This window comes from Myodes glareolus, chromosome 11 (genome assembly GCF_982192425.1).
Source record: "Myodes glareolus chromosome 11, mMyoGla1.1, whole genome shotgun sequence".
Lineage (NCBI taxonomy): Eukaryota > Metazoa > Chordata > Mammalia > Rodentia > Cricetidae > Myodes > Myodes glareolus.
Genome location: NC_142036.1, coordinates 76425885 through 76445028, shown reverse-complemented (window position 1 = coordinate 76445028; position 19144 = coordinate 76425885). Strand labels below are relative to the sequence as shown.

General features: G+C 35.8%; 1 protein-coding gene across 5 annotated transcripts in view; it reads right to left on the bottom strand.

Annotated features, from left to right (window-relative positions):
* The window catches only part of Nova1 (NOVA alternative splicing regulator 1), a 122822-nt gene that overhangs the window by 56426 nt on the left and 47252 nt on the right, over positions 1–19144 (bottom strand). The window contains exon 1 of one of the 5 annotated variants that reach the window (XM_048415776.3): positions 8611–8699. The exons of the other annotated variants lie outside the window; for them this stretch is intronic. The gene's annotated coding sequence lies outside the window, so the exon portion shown is untranslated. Of the gene's footprint in view, positions 1–8610; positions 8700–19144 lie in introns of those variants that run through there. 5 annotated transcript variants of the gene reach the window in all.

Here is a 19144-nt window from a genome sequence, read left to right as displayed (position 1 = left end):
CCAAATAGAAATCCTGTGGCCGAGTCTGGTCAACATAACGTCTGGTATGATTATCGTAGAGAAGATGATTTGACAATGATTAGGCTAGCACAACCAGACTACACTCGGAAAACAATAAAGTAAGCATCTTTATCCCTAAATATTTTAAGATACAAGTAAATTTAACGCATAGAATATTCAAACATGGATCATATCATACAAAATTATTTCAAGCACAGAGGTAAAAGGAGAATGATAAATTTAACTATATAAAGTTTTAAACTATATCACTTTTTCACTAAAACATGGGAGCAAGGGCTGAGTGCTTAAATAAGCCGATAACATCAGAAGCAGCAATACTGATGAGAAACTGCTATACTGCTCAGAATGCAAACTGATTGCAAATTATATTTCTATGACCAAGTAAACTTTTTCTTAAGAATTCATTATAATAACTATCATAAATAAACACAAAAATTTAAAATATATAATGCCCTCTGTTACTCAGATTAAAAAAACACTGTAAACAGTAATCAGTATGTGTATTATAAAGACAAGCAATCAACAAAACAAACACCTAATATAAAAGGTGTTTTATATACAATTATACAATTATATTGTATATAATTACAATTATATTATATACTATTATAATATAAATTGTAAATGATTAATTTCACTTATGAACATGTGTTTTGGTCAAATTTACTAATTCCCTCCTCTCCATTTGTTCAGTATCCCTCTAACACTTTTTACTTCCAACACTGTGTGTTCTTTTTGAAAAGCTCTCTAAGTCCATTTACTAATCATATGTGCACTTGTGCACTGGTACATTATACGATATCCTTCAAAATTTGATGGTAAGATCCAATGAGGAAGACACCCATATCTGAGTCAGAATGTGGAGAAATCAAGGTAGAACCTACCTGAAAGGTTCATTCAGACTGGCTAGCTTTCATAATGCTAGAAGGTTCTATGCACATGAACAGAGGAGAAATATATTCAACAGTCTTACACTATGAATCCTGTGAACTACAATGATTCAAAATTTGTAGCTGGTACAATAACAACACTAACGTTCTGAGAGTTATTGACTGGGTTGACAGTATGATCTACAAAATCAAACTCAGACTTGGTACCTTTAACTGGACCCAAAACTTATTCTGTCCATGTTATAGGCCCAGAGAACCAAAAAGAATAATTCTGTTATATCAACGAGGTAGTAAACTGAACTTTAAGTTCTTACCTTTATGCTTATCTAGATAAGTACATCTCTTAACCTTCACCAGATGAATTTCTTTTTGAGGATTAATATGGAGACCCAGAACTGGTATTATGAAACTGTGGGGTGTCCTGCTTTAATTGAACATCTATATTAAACTCCCTTACCATAAGGCCTGGAGATCATCCACAAGAAGGGCAGAAAGATCCTAAGAGCCAGAAGGAGAAGATGTTTGCAATGAAACATTATTTGTTGGCCATAACAGGACCATTAAACAGATGAGCTCACATAAGATCTAAATAAGTTTAATCTAGCCAAAATCCAAATGTATAGGTAAGGGGCTCATGAAGTTTTCCTTCTACTCTCTGGTAGAATCATTTGCAGCATGAGATGAGAGGTAGAGTCAGTTCTCCATGGATGCACGCCTCAGAAAACAGAATATTTATGAAAAATAATTCTTTTTCCAAATAGATAAAAAGAGTAATTTTATTTTTGAAACACATTTAAAGAAAGGCCTTACAGGGAGAAAATTGGGGTTAAAGTTTAGGAGAATATCTTTAAAGAAAGCTATCAAGTGCCAATTTCTGCATATGTGCTACGAGTAAGGTAGTTTGGATAAGAAAGTATCTAGGACTGACTAAAAAAAAAAAAACTGGGTATTTGGTGTTACTTATTATTTTATATTTTATTTAACCTATTAAAATGAGGCTCCTAAGAAAAAGAAATCCTGCAAGAGACCAGAATTGAGAGCAATTCACTTATAAAGAATAAAATTGAAATGTTTGAACCTGAAGTACATTCCATGTTCACACCTTGCAAAATACAGCAGGGGATTACTTTTGTATTTGATAATTTAGTGGGTGCATATGCCATGCATACCTCTAAATTTTCCTGCTTCTGCTTTCCTCAAAATACTCAGGAAAATATAAAAAAAAGGACCCTTTTCTTCCTGACATAAAATTTGCATGCAAAGTGAAAAAAGTATAATTCATTTTGCTAAGGCAAAATAAAGAGCATGCTTAAATTATTTCAACTTTCATAGGTGCAGAAATAAGGTGTTTCTTAAAACCTGAGAATCAACTTGCTATATTTATAGCCTGTTTGATCCCATGGGGAAAAGGACACCCCAGGCTCACAGGCATATGAAGGGGGATCTAGGGAAGTACTCCCAGGTAGCTCATCCTCTTAGGTGAGATGCAGCTGGGCCTCAGAGCTGTCGCCTGCTGTACCTTCCCTCAGAACCTAAACAGCAAGTGCAGACAGATGCGACGAGATGATGCTACCTGATAATATCAGCAGTGATGGGGTGAAAGAGAGCACAAACAATCTAAAAGCACACTTCTAACAAAACAGAAATAAGAAAAGACAAGGCATACTTCATTGAATACTGATTTATATTCTTTTAAACTTTAAAAATACAATAAAAAACATTTTCTTGCTTATTGCACTTTCTGCACTCCTTTGAAACTTTCCGACAAATAAAGCAGATAGAGAATCTTTATTAATGATTTCTACTTCCATGCTGCTTCCACTTTTTGATTATCTAATTTATATATATTTGCCTGAAATCTACCCTAAATAACACCACTGGTGATGTTCAACTGAGGATAGCAGCTTAGAACTCCATTGGAAACAAAGCCAACTTACTTTAGATGCTACTCAAAGCAGCAATAAAATGAAACCTGATTACAGTAGCACTGTTGCTAAACAATCTAACTCTAGTTCATTCCTGCTTTGACGATCATCTCATAAGTAACCCTCTAGTTGAACAGTAACCTACAAACACTGTCATCCTTGACCATATCTCATGTTAAAATCTGAAACCATTAAGGGTTTTAAACCGAAGGGGGCGGGGTGGAAAACAACTAATAGAAAATGAACAATGACAGTGTATGTGATAGTTTACTTCTACTTGTAGCCAAAGTTACTTGGAACACCTTGATAATCCCCTCACACTAACGTCACTGTTAAACCATGAGCTAGGATATTTTTAAAATGATGTAAACATAGAGGGGAAGAAAATAACTACACGAACATGAACTAAAACCTAAAATAATCTTGCCAAAAGTGATGATGAACAATCCCCATGGCTAAAACTCCAGGAGGCATAAAGTTGCTCTTGCCTCTCAGTTTTTAAAGGAAGAAAACAAGATCTGGTTTATTAATTATGTAACAAAATTTATTTATTTCAACCATAGTTTTTCAAAGTGAATCAGTATTTCAGCAATTGATATATCAAACAAATAAAAGTCCCAAGCAGTAAGGGATTTGCTAATAAGCAATTTAGTGGATGTGTCAAAAATACAATTTAGCCATGAGGAAAAACTAACTACTGATAATAAAATAATGTAGTTCTAAGACAGAGAGAAAAATTCATTTTAACTGCCAAAACCAACTGAAGACTACCCGAAGCATAGGGGTAAAGGGTTAAGGGCATTCCAGTGGACACACAGGCTTATGAAAAGGCATGGAATGACAGAAAAGAAAGAACATTCAGAGAACACAACGGCCTACTATGGCCTCAGTCTGAGGAGTGGCTGTAACTGGACACTCAGTGTCCTACTCGGTAGGAATTTTCAGTTTCAGCTATGGCTCAAAGATGAGAATATTATGTTCCAATGACTACAAGTGAGGTGGCTGGGCTCCAATATGGTAACAGTCCAAGCAGCCTTTAGTCCATCATTCACAAATATAAGTACAAATTCCAATACACGAGCTTATACATTGAGAAATAGAAAGGAAACTCAGTTTGTTTTACATCCTAAAGTAGGACAATGGAAGGGAGGTGATGATTCATTAGGAGCAGGCAAAGGAGGGAGAAAAAGACAAGGTGGAGAAGAGCAAAGAGAAGAGGAAAAAGGAGAGAGGAAGGAAGAGGGAGGGACAGGAAGAGGGAGGGAGGGGTAACAAAGAACATTAGCCTGAGTCTGGGATAGTGCCTTAGAAATGAACAGACTCCAAACTTGGTAAGTCATGAAGACAACAAAGACATGGATGTAGGGAGGAAGGAGGTGATGGGAGTAGGAGGAAGATAGGTGAGCCACGGGGTGAAAAGAGTAGCTCATTACCACAGGTATAACATTGTGAAAGGAGCAAGTTAACAAAAGTTATCAAAAAAGAGTACTTATTTTCTTTAAAACTTACACAGAGGATTGCCAATGAAACAAGGCAACTTCAGAATAAAAATCAGAGAAAGATGGAGACCAAGAAACACAGCAATGAAGGGAGAGTTGGCCAAATCAAGGGTGACAAGGCTGAAGAAACAAGACCAGGGTTTACGGAGACTTCCAGCCTACCTTTACCACATGTAAGTTCATTCTTACTTCCAAGAGAGAATGCCAGAAGCAATAGCAAATAAACAAGAAAAAAGGAAATGAGATAAAATTCATGAACATTAGATTATCAAGAAAGAAAAACTTAATCCTCAGAATGGAACTCAAATACAATGACAGGAACAAATAAGGTTGCTGTGATTTAAACCCTTGGGTAGTCTATTTCTTTAAATGATTTATTACAGTGCAAAATGATAAGCAAATTGGACTAACTTAGTACACAACCAGACCTAGATGCGGTTATATGGAGCTAGGAATCCACTTTATGAATATGAAACATCAAAGGTGCTTTATAATAAAGGTACAATAATCATATAAGGATAGTTTATTACATGTGATAATAATAATTAGGAATAAGCACAGGTCCATGAAGATTGGGTCACCTATACAAACAGAGATGGCAGGTAGAAGGTCTAGGAGACATCTTACTACAGAACCCACAATGATGACTGAGGTATGAGCTGGCTGCCCAGAGAACAGTGGCCCAGTGGTTTGGGTCAAAAATGGACAGAGGTCTAAAACAACTTACACACACATACACACACACACACACACACACACACACACACTCACACACAGAGACACAAAAAATGTTTTTGTGTTTTTCAAAGCACTACTAAAACTTCAACATCAGTCACACACACACACACAGTCTGAAGACCTAAGGAGGATCAGATCACACACTGTGACAGGCACTTGGATTTCATCTCCCACACAGTGGGCAGGGAGACGATAGGTTTGAGTTCACACAGTTTTTAGACACCACACATGTAGCAGATGCTAAGCACTCTTTCAAGTATGTTTATTATTTTCCCCACAACAACCCTGTGAGGTAGGTGTAATGATACTCAATTAGCAGTCAAAACAAAACAAAACAAAAACCTTAAACTTGTTAAGCAATTTACACTTGATTAAGTCACTACATATGACAGTTGGGATTCCAGATTGCATTCCCAAAATACATTTGAAAGCTGATACACACATAAATACATACAACTACACATCAACAAGACACATGGCGATTTTTATCCAGAAATCAACAAAGTGATAAATGTTTGCTAATTCAGTATTATAACCAGGTTTGTAGCATCAGTGGCTTTTTATGAAAGCATATCAAAAAATTTGAACTAATAATACATACAGAAAATAATGCAACATTCCCAAAAATATGCAAAAATTAGTTGATACATAAAGTAAGAACCTCAAAGACTAGGATAGTCAAGTATGATTTTATTTCCTTTGATTCACTGAAAACTATCTAGACTCAATCAATTAACAATCAAAAACTCCTTAACATTTATTTACAAGATATCTAACTTAGAACTGCATACACTATTCTATTGAAAACAAATTAGCTTTTGAATGACAAAAGTTGGCTATAATATGCTAAAGCCTCCCTAAGTGAGGTAATTAAAATACTGGCCATTTTGACATGAAATATAAAAATAACTGTCTACACAGTAATACAGATCAAAGTCATCTCTCTGTGACTTTGCAGATAAAATACCCAAAGTCTTCACATCCTGATTAAATACAATAACTTGTTCTTTAAAAAATGTCTGGTTTTAAAATATATCATATATATACTCTACACCTGTTTGGGACAAATGTAAAATATATTCCTAACTGAAAATATACTCTGTAAAACTGTGGATAACATTTGAAAATTCAAAATTATGGGTTAAAGTTATTTAAAACATAACTATATGTTCCCAGAATATTACTGACAGGTGTCTAAGTACCTATTATTTAAGCAGTTAAAATTTTATATTATTTATACATCTCCTTTATTTTTTCTTAGTACAAATAGAAAATTATGCAGTGTATAAACCTGAATATTTATTAATGTTTAATTATTCTTATCCTAATATTTATTTCTGTTCCAAACGATGAAGTGAATGTTAATTTCATAGTAACAACCTCAACTGTAGTTCTAGCCAGAGCTAGCCAGAGGAGCCCGTTCTCCTGTAGAACAATCACATAGACACGGTTGGTATTTATTCTGTGGTGTGACGATAACGTCTAAATAACTGACCAAATGCTTCAAGCTCATGTGCAAACCACAGTTTGCTGTGATTTCACAGTAGGGAATCTGCATCAAGTTCAAGGAACACAGCCCTGAACTCAATGCAGTTCCACCTAAAAGCCCCTGTGGAATTGTACAAATTAGAACTACATTTTAATAACTTACATTATCACATAATAAGTATAAAACTTAATATCTTGCATAGTTTGGAACACAGTCACATGTAACAAGTACAGACGATGACCTTTAAAATACAAAACAAAACCAAAATAATATATGAAACATTGGTATTCCTTCCAGTGCTAATGAAAAGAAACACTGAGCAACAGTTTTGATTTACCTGTTTTTAGAACAAGCAGGAGTGACAGTGATTTTAATATTTCAGAAACTAATACTTCCTTCTTGCTAAGAGATAAACTATTTTACATCTACAATCTACATGATACTTCAAAATGCTAAGTTTAGTTGACCTATTAAGTCTTAAGTCTACACAAATAATGATTTGAAAATTAAAATGTATTTTGGTAATATTTAAATAAAATTTCACTTTGAATATAAATAGTCTGTTTTTCTAACTCATTTGATTAAAAAAGTTATTGAGAATTCTATTAAACATATTTTAAAAACTGTGTTTCCAAGCACTGTTTTCTACTACAAAATCAGAAAGAGTAGAGACTCTTGGGGGGAGCACTATTGTCTGTCTGTGACACTACACCCCTGACACTCAGCTGTTAGCTATGACAAATATTCTAACTAGAAGAAATTCCCACCAAAACATAATATAAAGCACCACTTTGAATACATGGACTTCAAACTGTGTTCAACAAAAAGATTCAAAGGGTCGCTAGAAAAACCCCTCACTCTATCTATATCTTCTTCTTTACACAATAAATAAAGAAGCTTTTTTGAAATTAACCTTAATCATGTTTGAGGAGGAATCTGTCAACACAGATGCGTGCAGAAGTACCTTCAGTTTACAGTTCATAAAGGATACTTCTTTAAACAAAGTGACAATATGTGATTTGTGACTAAGACTCTAGAAAGATGAAGGGGCCCTCAATTATTTTTACAAGAAATGTCAAAAGGCTCTTCAGAAATAAATGAAAATAAATAGACAGCAAATCACACCACTGAATTAAAAAAAAAAGCAAAAACCCTAAAATAGTACAATAAAAACATCCATACACATAGTATAACAATACAAACAAAACTTGCTTTTTTTAAAAAAAAAATAAAGACATAGTTTCACTATATAGCTATAGTATATGGGTGTCCTGGAACTCATTATGTTGATCAGGATGGCCTCGAACTCACAGAGATCCACCTGCCTCTGCTTCTGAGTTCTGGGATTAAAGGCCTGTACCACCACTGCTGGGCTGAGTCTTTGATGATTTTTTTGAAGACTCTTGTCAAATAAAACTTTTTAATGATTTTTTAAATAACAAAATTAATACATTTTCCAAACAACAAATACTAAACAAATTACTATTTTAAAATTGGTTATATTAACAAAAATCATCAAATAAATGAGAGACAGAGATGGAAATATATTGTGTTTTAATATTTAACTGCTTACTTTCTCCCATGTCTGGATTCAAAGCAATTTTTTTTAAGTTCAAAGTTTGAATTTCTAAATTAAAGAGACAAGATAAGTTCATCACACCCTGTGGTTGTTTCAAGACTGTCACAGAGGCAGCATCAGCACCATTTGAGGAAAGTTGATGAAGATGCTCTGCTGTAGGCTGATGGCCAACCTTAACAACATGGCTCTAATGTCTTAGGGACACTTTGGATACTTAAAAACTTGAACATAACTTGATTCCTTGATTTTGGTTTGTGAATTTCTTTGGGTTTTCATAATTTAACTTCCAAAAATGATCCATCATCTATGTGGTATTCAACTTGGTACCTATCACAAATCACACTTAGAGCCAGGGAGAGAAGTAGTAAGTTTACCTGACCTCCACAGATTTTTCAAGGGCGTTTCCCAGCTATCTGTTACTCTTTCTCACTGAGTTTCCCAGTCTCTGGCGGGCACACAAGAAACTTACAGTCTATGTAGTGTCACTCTGCAGATGGCACAGTGGCGAAATACCTTCCGTACAGGCCCATGTACAAAGTCTTCTGCAGCTGTCAGCACCTAGGGGAAAGGGCGCTGTTAAACAGTGGCTGCGTTCCACCTCAGTAGTGGCTGCAATTCGGTGGTGGGTGAAGTGATTCCTGTACATACATACAGGGGTGAAAAGTACTATAGAAAATGAACATATTTCAGAACAAAAGCGGCCGTGTGGAAACTGCCATAGCAAAACAGAGTACACACTCAGTCACGAGAGACCTACACAGATGATGCCCATTCACTTAAAGGCTGGATGTTAAGAATGACTGCAAAGAACAGAATATAGCTGCTCAGTTCACAGCACAATTATAAACCAAATGTAAAACATGGTGAAAATAGACCCAGGTACATCTTCATTTAGGACATTATTTCATCAGAAACCCATCTAAAATAGGTAAACTATACACGGTATCATTCTTTACTGTTCAGTTAGTTTGCTGGTTTTGTTGCTTTAAGATGACAATCAAGGAGGGCAGGAGATCAAAGAAGCCTGAGATACCAAACTTGAAGCAAGCTACAAAATGTATCACAAGAGAAATACAAAAACAGCAATTCCAAAATTCTAAACTATTTTAATTATTAATGAAATGACTACTTATCAACATCTAGTGGCAAATTCTATTTCAAATTACAGAATTTTAAAACGATCTCATACACATGGTAACTGTCCTCCTCCCAGGTTCCAATCTAGAGACCGACATTATCCTCAGACCATGTAAACACTATTTGTTTAGAGTAAGATGACTTTGGTTCATTAATACCCAAATCAATTACTGCATTTTGAATTTATTACAGTAATACTCTTACATACAATTCACCTTTGATTGCACACTGGGCTTACTATACCATAACTGGCAATGACTAGCAACTTTCAAAGAGCCAGCTCAAGTTAGCAGAGGTTCTTTAGCATGTCCATGCTCATCTACTCCTACATAATGTTACTTTCATTTAGCCATGTTTTCTAAAGTTTAAAATCACAAAGGCATACACTTTAACAATTCTTTGAAATTACAAAACCATCAAAGGTAAGCTGAGGCCGTGGTTTCCATTAGTCTGCGTCCCCCAGTGATATATTCCATTAGTCTGCCTCTCATACTACACTCACTTCCAATAATGTCAGCTATGGGAAATTTGGTTCCAGTTGTTTGTATAAAACGATTTATTTCACTTCCTTCATCACTCTTTCCTTTCCATCACACATGAGTATAAAAAGTCATTAAATTTGTAAAAATGCAGCAAGAGATTACATTTTTGCAAAGATAAAACTATTAATGCTCTGGGTTTAAAAATTATTTCCCAAATCTTTAGAAATGCAGTTTTCTGAAGATTAAAAAATAACACAAATTCAAAGGTATACATGTTTGTAAAGAAAGAGTCTTTGAACTGCCACAAGCAGGTATGTTTCAGCCTGAAAATACACTCGAAGTGTTCCATAATATTATGAAAGTGTGTGTGGTGCTTCTTAAAGTGAGATGCACTCTAAAATCAGGAAACTGAGAGACAACTCTCACCATTTATTAGGCCTAATCACTGAGCAAAGAGTTTGTTAATGGAGATGCCAAAACACAGTGTTTCCCAACCATTCCAACATAGAGATACCTTTCTATACACTTTTTATGATAAGGGTTAGATGTTATGTTAAAACATATGATATGTTAGAAATAGGTATACAGCAGGAGAAAGATAGATTCATGTGAAGGCACAGATGAGAGGGACAGAATCCAGAATCGAATACACAGGCAGGAACCTGTGAGGACAAGGATACGACAGGCTCAAGCAAGTTATGAAATGATAACATATTTTCCTCTAAGAAGGACATTTAAGCAAGCAGTCTGTGAAACATACTCTAACACCATCTTGGAAAATGAAATTAATTAGAGATCCAGATAATTCAACTGATGAAAGTATTGTAGGAGCATAAGCTTTTGGAATACTAAACGTGCTTTCAAAATAAAACGTCAGGGTTTAGAATCCAGCTTAATGGCAGAGGATTGCTTAGCATGTATAAGGACTTGGAAACCAGAAAAGTGCTGCAAAACAGACAAATAAGTTATATACTGTGTTAATCCCTGGACAAGCAAAAACTATGGAATAAGTCAAAGGAATTTCTTAAGTTTGAGTCTAAAAGAAATGCTTCATTCATTCACTCCACAGCAAAAACACTGTTTTTCTGTTTCAGATACCACACAATAGATTGGGTAAAGCATTCAAGCAAAGGGTCAACTGCCTTGAAAAGTATATGCTAATAGAAGAAATATCAAGCCATTCATATTAAATCCAGTCAATGCTTAGAAAGTGTATAAGCTCAAAACAAAGCCAGGTTATGGATAGAGATGGGACCCATACTGTTGACAGGGTGCTCAGAGAAGATCAAGAAAATAGAGCATTTCAAATCTGCTCTGTTTTCTTGGCACAACAACTCTGCAAGCAGGCTGGAGATTAAGCATGATTAAGTGGTGGAATGGACTTCAGGGAACCCAGCAAGAATGGAACTACCAGTAAGACTAGCAAACGCTGTGATGGCATAAGGTAGGACTTCCCTGCCAAAGAGATACAGTCTTCCATAACTTACACAAGTGGCCATCCCTCAGCCCCTCTTACTGAAGAACGACTCTATATCCCAGTCACTAGGCAGGAGAAAATTGTTCCTCTGACCCGACTGAGATGTACAGCGACACTATGGGGAAGCAGTCAAGTTGAGTTCTAAAAGGCCAAGGGAAGGCTGGTGTAGCTAGACTTATGCTTCATAGATTTGCTGATTATCTCAAATCTATTTCTTTCTTCTGCCTCCATCTGAAAAGATGAAAAAGAGACCTAAAGCTGCCCCAAGCTAGAATGAGTTGGAGTCACTATTCTCAAAGTGCCTTGCCTATCAAAGTAATTTTATTTTATTCAAAAGGAACAGCATGACCCAGAGGTTATGTACAGTGTAGAATCAAACAGAAAGGATAAAAAAGAATAATCCAAAACAAAATGATACACTCCAAAAATACTGCTCCTAAAAATATTTTATAAACATGTATATTAGTGAGCTATCAATTGTTTCTAAGACTTCAAGCAATGAAGGGGAGCTAGTTAAGTGCAAGGCAGGGCATCAGAGACTGAAGAAAAGTGACAACAAATATCTCAAATAAGTAAGCCTTTCCCATTTCACCTCACTTTCCCCATGTGCCAGTCCAGGGCTAGAAATAGTAATTAGTTAGCTCATTCTCAACTCACAGATGCAATAGCAGTGAAGGACTTCGTGTTACCTCTTCTGCTGCCACATCCCTGGACAGTCCACATCTACACAGCATTAAGTAACAGGGAAGATAATGCTCTAAACTGACTATAAAGTTATATAGATTATACAGATTTTCTAAATGTCCAGAGTAAAAGAACCAATAAATCCTGACTGCTTAATCATAACCAAAAGCTCATACTGAAAACAAATAAAACCATGCCAGGCTTGTACTCCACTGTTATGCCTCACTCCAGCCAGTCCTGTTTATGAAATGGTTCTCAAAAACGAGCTAGCAAGTGACTCTCACTATTTGTTTTCCTAGACTATATTTCACATAGAAACTAGAGAATTGCCGACCAGTGAGAGGGCTCAGCAGGATAGAGCACTTATGGTTAGATGGGCTGAGTTAGAGGCCCAAGATCCACACGATGGAGAAAAAAAACAACTCCTCCAACATGGCCTCCAGTATCCACATGAAACATGCAACGACAAGTACATGCCCATACATAATAATGGAAATGAAGAATTAAAAAGGCTTTATGAAAATTATGACAATCATTGAAAATCTGTAAGATCTCTTATTAAGAATACTAAGTGATTAAAATCATATAAATGAAATATTTTGAATATTAATAGAGAAAATTTGTTGTATAGAAATTACGAAGCTAAGCTGAAGATGTAGCACAGCGGTATAGCACTTGTCCAGCATGGCCACCGCCTTGAGCGCCAGCCTCACCACTGTAAACAAAGCAAGAAACCTAAAAAGCAAAATTCTTTAAGACATCAACCCAGGAGACTAGCTAAAACAAGCCCTAAAATGAGGAAAGGAAAGTTTAGACTTCTTTCAAATGAACACTTGATATTTACATTTGAGAAGCTAAAACAATTTTAGAGAACGTAACACATAATTTGATAACATAATATCTTCCTCATCTTTTGAGCATTTAACATTTAAATTAATATTTGACAGGAGATTCTCAAAAACTCAGGTACCTGGTTTTAAATAAAGGTATTAGCACTTTCTGTAACTAAATTATGCATGACCTTATTCCTGTGTAAATGTCCAACTTTTCAAGGATATGGGCACATGCCATTGATGCTCTGTTTGAAAAACCCCACCCATTTACAATCTCTTGTCGTCCTAAGTCAGGACACATACATTCAACACAAGTTTTCTCAACCACTCCCCAGAGGCACAAAACAATAATGACTACAGCTTATCATTACATACTTTTAGAAGCTGAAAAATTATTTTACTATTTCCTATTACTATATAAAATTAGTAATTCTGACACTAAATAATTAAAATAATAGAATATAAGACTAACTGTCAGAACAGTGTCCACAAATGGAGTCATGTGAGAATTCTGAGTGCTTGTGAGGAAACCCCAAGAAAACATGATATTCAAGTCTTGTGACATCTGTTTCTTCAAAGCAAAGAATTGTTCTTGGAAAGTGTTTTTCTTCATCCTAGGTGTAGTGGAGAGGAGTGAGTGGATAGGCTATTCTTATGCGTCTAGGGAGAAACAGATTTTTGCCACATGTAGCTTGTCCTTGCGGTTGGACACTTTTCTAAGGTGACTCTTCTTAGCCCTCAGAGTATAACTGCCTGATGCTCTGAATAAAGTTGGCTATTGCAAGAGATGTTAGTCTACTTCATTTTGAGGCCCTGCTCTCCCAGGCTCATGCCACCAACCAAGTTAAGTAAACAACTAATAGAATATATTCATGATCCACATGAAGACTATTACAACTCTGATAAATGAAATCAAGAGATGGAAGAGAATGAATACCATGAAATCCAAGCACATAAATAAGAATACATATATGGTAAGGCGCTAGTTCTCACTAAACTATTCTGCAGATTTAGGGTAACCCCAAACAAAATCCCATCAAGTTATGCTAGAGATATCAGTTTAATTAAAAGGCAAGCGATAAATAAATGAGCATAAGTCTGCGGGAAAGAACGAGATGGAAAGACTGATGCTCTTCCACTTGAAGATGTCTCTGAAGTTACAATAACCAAGCCAGTGTGGTACTGCTGAAAAAGAGGTAAATTAATCAATAACAACACCAAAAAAGGAAAGAAAAAGTGACCAAAAATAGACAAATGTAAACACAGTCAAATATTTTTCACAAAACAATAAAGATATTTCAGTGAATGGATGAGTCTTTTAACAAGTCAATCTAGACATAGACAATAAACCTTTCACAAAACAGTAACTCATGATGAATCAAAAGCTAAGTTCCTCACTGTTACTTATAAAACCATACAAGAAAGCAAAGGAGACAATTTAGGTGATTGTGAGATTGACAATGACTTTTAGCTAAAAGGCAGATCTTATTAAGGAAAATTGATCAGCTGGACTCCATGAAGACAAATCTGCTCTGTAGAATATACTGCAGGAATGAAAGGATTAATCAGAGATGGAGAGAATAGCTATAAAGTTTGCGTTTCATTGAGGATGACTATCCAACATATAAAAAAGCTTGGAAAAGTCAACAATTAGAAAACAACCCAATTTATAATAGAGAAAAGATCTGACCAGATACCTCATCAAAATGAAAATCTGATGGAAATACGCATAGAAGAACCTTGACATCACCTGTCTATCAGCTTCCTAGGGCTTACTAGAAGACACTGATGGCTCCTGCAACAGAAAAGCTCAGATCATACTTCTGTGGATTAAAAGTTGGAATCGACGTGTTGGCTGGCTGATTCCTTCTTGCAATTTTCTGTGTGGTTAGAGACCACAGTCTTCATATCCTATAGCATTTTCTCTCCACGTCCTTATGTGCAAATTTTCCCTTTAATAAAGAACACAGTCGCAGTGGATAAGAATCACTGTTAAGAGCTCATGCTTACTTGATGACATTTCTGTGAAAAATCTTATCTCTAAATTAGATCACCAAGATAGTGGAAGTTAGGCCTTCACACTCATGAATGAGGTGGCGGAAGGGACTCAACCTGTATCAGTATCTGATTAGGAAATTGCTATTAAAACAACAGGATGCCACTACACATCCATTTTAATGGCTACAACCCATAACGCCAATGATATCTGACATCTGCAAAGAGACAGAGCAATATGGAAAACTTATTTACTGACGGTGGGAATACAAAATAATTCAGTCACTTTGGAAAGCAGTTGGGCAAATTATTACAAAGTAAGCCTACTCTAGGTTTATTTATGATTAATATGGTCTTATTCTTTAGTTCAGGTTGGTCTGAAACTCAGTACATAGTCAAATATGAATATTCAAATTTATTGCTATTATCCTGCTCCAATATCCCAAGTACTGAGATTACAGACCTAGTGACTATGTCTGCTTTGACTTAAGTATACTATTATGATACAGAAACCATGGTGTTAGCTACCAAACATAGCTGAAAACTTATATGAAAACCTACACTGAAAGTCCACATCAGTTGTACCCACAATTGTTCCAACTTGAAAATACAACTGCTCCTTAACAGAGTGTAGTCACATCAATGATTGGTATATAATCCAATGATAAAAGATATTTAACCAGCATGCTTTTAAGAGTCAGAGGGGAGTCTTAAATACATATTAGCAGTAAATGTGAACTTGAACCAGCAGCCCCTGGTGTAGCTGTGGATGTGTACTCATCTACACTTGCAAACCAAGAACACACAACACAAAGCGGGAGTCCTAAGACAGAAATTTGAGTTAATTACTTCTCCATGGGCTCCACTGAGTACAAGACTTGGGGGTCAGGAATAGCTGAAGTAGGAGTAAGAGCACTATTCTGGACTTTTTGTCAAAATTTGTATGTATCTCAAACCACTATATAAACAAAAGTACTCTGCTCCCAGCCTTCCTCAACTATCTATAGTCATTTGGGTGGGGGAGTTGTCATGGCCTTTTCTCAGGCCACGTTAGCATGTCCATTGTTGTCATCCTTGTTCAGTTCATTTGGGCATTTGTATTGTGAGACTTTATAAAGGTAGCTTCTTAGGTTACAAGGAGACATTTTCAGCAAACTTTCCTGATGTTCTGTCCCTTACAATCACAGTGTTCCAAAAGCCTTTGAGCTTGGAGTGTTTTGAAAATGTAGCCAATGGAATCCAGATCACTACACAAGTCTGCATTTTGATTGATTGTGATTTCTGGAAGTGGTCTCTGTTGCAAAGAGAAGATTACTTGAGGGTTGAGGATTACACTTATCTGTAACTATAAGGAAAAATGTTTATAGATTGTTAGGGATTATGCTGGTTAGTAAATTAGAGGTTGTAGATTTTCCTCTAAAACTACGACTTCAATAGCACTGACTAGTTACGTAGATTTCCAGGTATGTTTCGCCTCTTCTTCAGGGTGTTTCAAGTCCAATGAGAGACTTGCTGTCACTAGTGCACCGTTAGGGACATTGTGCCATGATGGTTATTGATGCGGTTCAGAGGCATCATAACTGGGTAGGACTGTTGGCTGTTTCCCTCCTTTGGAAGTATGCATGATATGAAAGCTAACCCTCAGGAAAGAGGCATTCAGGCTCAGAGGTCTCTGGGACCTGAGTCTCAATGCATGGTTTCTTTAGCATCAGGGACTTACCTTCTACCTCTGGGGAGAAAACTAGGGCAACAGTAAAAGACTATATGTTTTTGGATGAACAACCTCAACCAAGAATTCAAAAGATGACTTTCCATTTTGGTACTAAAATTTTTTAGGTGGTCTCTGGCTCTCTAATCAGTTCAGATTAGAAAAGTTGATTGAAATTATATATGCATAGGTATACAAAGAATTACATATACTATAGGCATTTATTTTTTTAGTCAAATAGTTATTAGATTACTTGTGGATGCTTCAGACATCCTGATTGCTAGGGAGGAGCAAATCATTTGGTTATCCAGGTCCAAACGGTTAGTCATGAAATAATACATACAAGTAATATTAAATGGACTGAGCAGGAGGTATTTAAAATATATATATGTATATGCATATTCATATTTGCATGCAATAACAATTAATGAAAAAGATGACATGGACCTGAAGGAAAGTGGGAAGGACTACATAGTGGGATTGAGAGGGAGGAAAGAGAAGGGAGATATGTAACTATATTGTAGTCTCAAAAAATATATGATAGTTCTAGTCTGAGTATCAAGAGATGAAAATTTTATAAAAATTAAAATAGGACAAAAATCTGACTGTCTATGGTGGCAATAGTAGTTTTTAGTGATAAACCCAAAGAGAATCATGGGAAAGATATTGCTGCAATTTATTTAAACCATATTTTATGTATAGCAATTTACATGCTATACGAGACTAAAATGAAATGATCTGATACAGTTTTTTACCTTAAGGAAGTCTTTAGAATAATTTTTAATTTGTGTGGCTTTATTCACACTCTTCTGCATCTGTATCTTACTTAGTATTCCTATTGACATTCTTAAACTACTTTTATAATTTTGCCATACCGTTCCATAAAATAAATAGCTATTAAATCTACAAAAATGTGAAGTAAACAGGAAACTATATTAAAAAGAGCAATTTCCTCGCAATGGGAAAATCAATTTTATGCAATGAAGTGCATACCAGGTCAAACTTCATGCCCAGTAGTTGGCCAACACAAAACTAACTCCATGTATTTTGGTGGTCTTTTTGTTTTATTCTGTTTTCTCACTTTTTATATATGTATTTTACATCCTGCTAGCAATTTACCCTCCCTCCTCTCCTCAAAACTCACTCCTCTTTTTCTGTTCAGAAAAGGGCAGGCCTCCCACGAGTACCAACAAAGCATGGCATATCATGTTGAAGTAAGTGTAAGCACCTCCCCTTGTAATTTGTCTGGGCAAGGCAATTCAGTATGAAGAATGTTTACTTTACAGCTATTATTCATTTATTTATTTATTTATTTATTTATTTATTTATTTATTTATTTTGGAGACAGGGTTTCTCTATGTAACAGCCCTAGCTGTTCTGGCACTAGCTCTTGTAGACCAGGCTGGCTGCAAACTGACAGAGATCCACCTGCCTCTGCTTACCAAGTGCTTGGATTAAAGTCATGTGCACCACTGCCTGGCCAAGCTAATATTCACTTACGAGCTACCATGTTTGCCTTTCTGGGTCTGAGATACCTCACTCAGGATGAGTTTTTTCTAGCCCCATCTATTTGCCTTCAAATTTCCTGATGTCACTGTTTTTTAACAGCTGAGTAAGACTCCATTGTGTAAATGTAACACATTTTCCTTATCCATTCTTTGGTTGAAGGACATTTAGGTTGTTCTCAGGTTCGGGCTATTATGTCTTTGCATTTTTGTCTTCTCAGTTTTTTTGTTTGTTTTATTACTCAGCTGTGTGTGTGTTTTTTTTTTTGAGATAGAAGGTAAAGCTGTACAAGAACTGGAACAAGATCAAAAGAATGCATATGGCAAAAATTTTAAAAGTACAATTCAACTCTCTAATTGGACTTAAGACATGCACAACAAGAGGGAGACTATGTCGCATCATGGAACCCTCGCTAACTACCCAGAATTAAGGAAGTCATGGGTATTAGAAGAGACTCCCCAATCACTAATTTGCTCAACCAGCACAATCCCTAGCAATAATTTAACAGCATTTGTCCTCATTCCCATATACCTTATCCCATCCTCAAGAAAACTTCTCTTTGCAACAGATAGAGACTACTACAAAAAAAAAAAAAAAAAAAAAAAAAAAAAAAAAAAAAAAAAAAAAAAAACCTACAACCAATCAAATGCAGAGTTGTGGAGCCTAGTCCAAGAGGAGACATCTACAACACACTCCTGCATCTAAGGCTCAAGGAGCATTGCAGAAAAGGAGGCAGAGAGATTATAAGGCCGGAGGATCGGGGAGTTGGTTGTGAGACTCTGTCTCTTAGTACTATCAGAGGCTACACCATATTCATCCACATGACTGCCTAAAAGTGAGTTGAACAGGCATGACATCAATGAACATGCCAAAGTAAATGGAGAAAAATCCACAAAGCTTCAACTTTAAACAAAGAACTACCTGCAATTAAAGCATGCTGGGAACAGGAGAGGTGACCTACCTAGGGAAGGACATACCAATTGGTTATCCAACACCATACATATAGGTAACATTATGTGGACTGAACAGTTTATGTGCAATAACTATTAGTTTTTTTTTTTAAAAAAAAAAAAGAGAGCATGAGTTTGAAGGAAACTGGAGAAGGGTTTGGGGGAGGGTTTGAAGGGAGGGAAAGGAAGAGAAAATGTAAGTAAATTTTAAGCTCAAAAATTAAAAAAGAA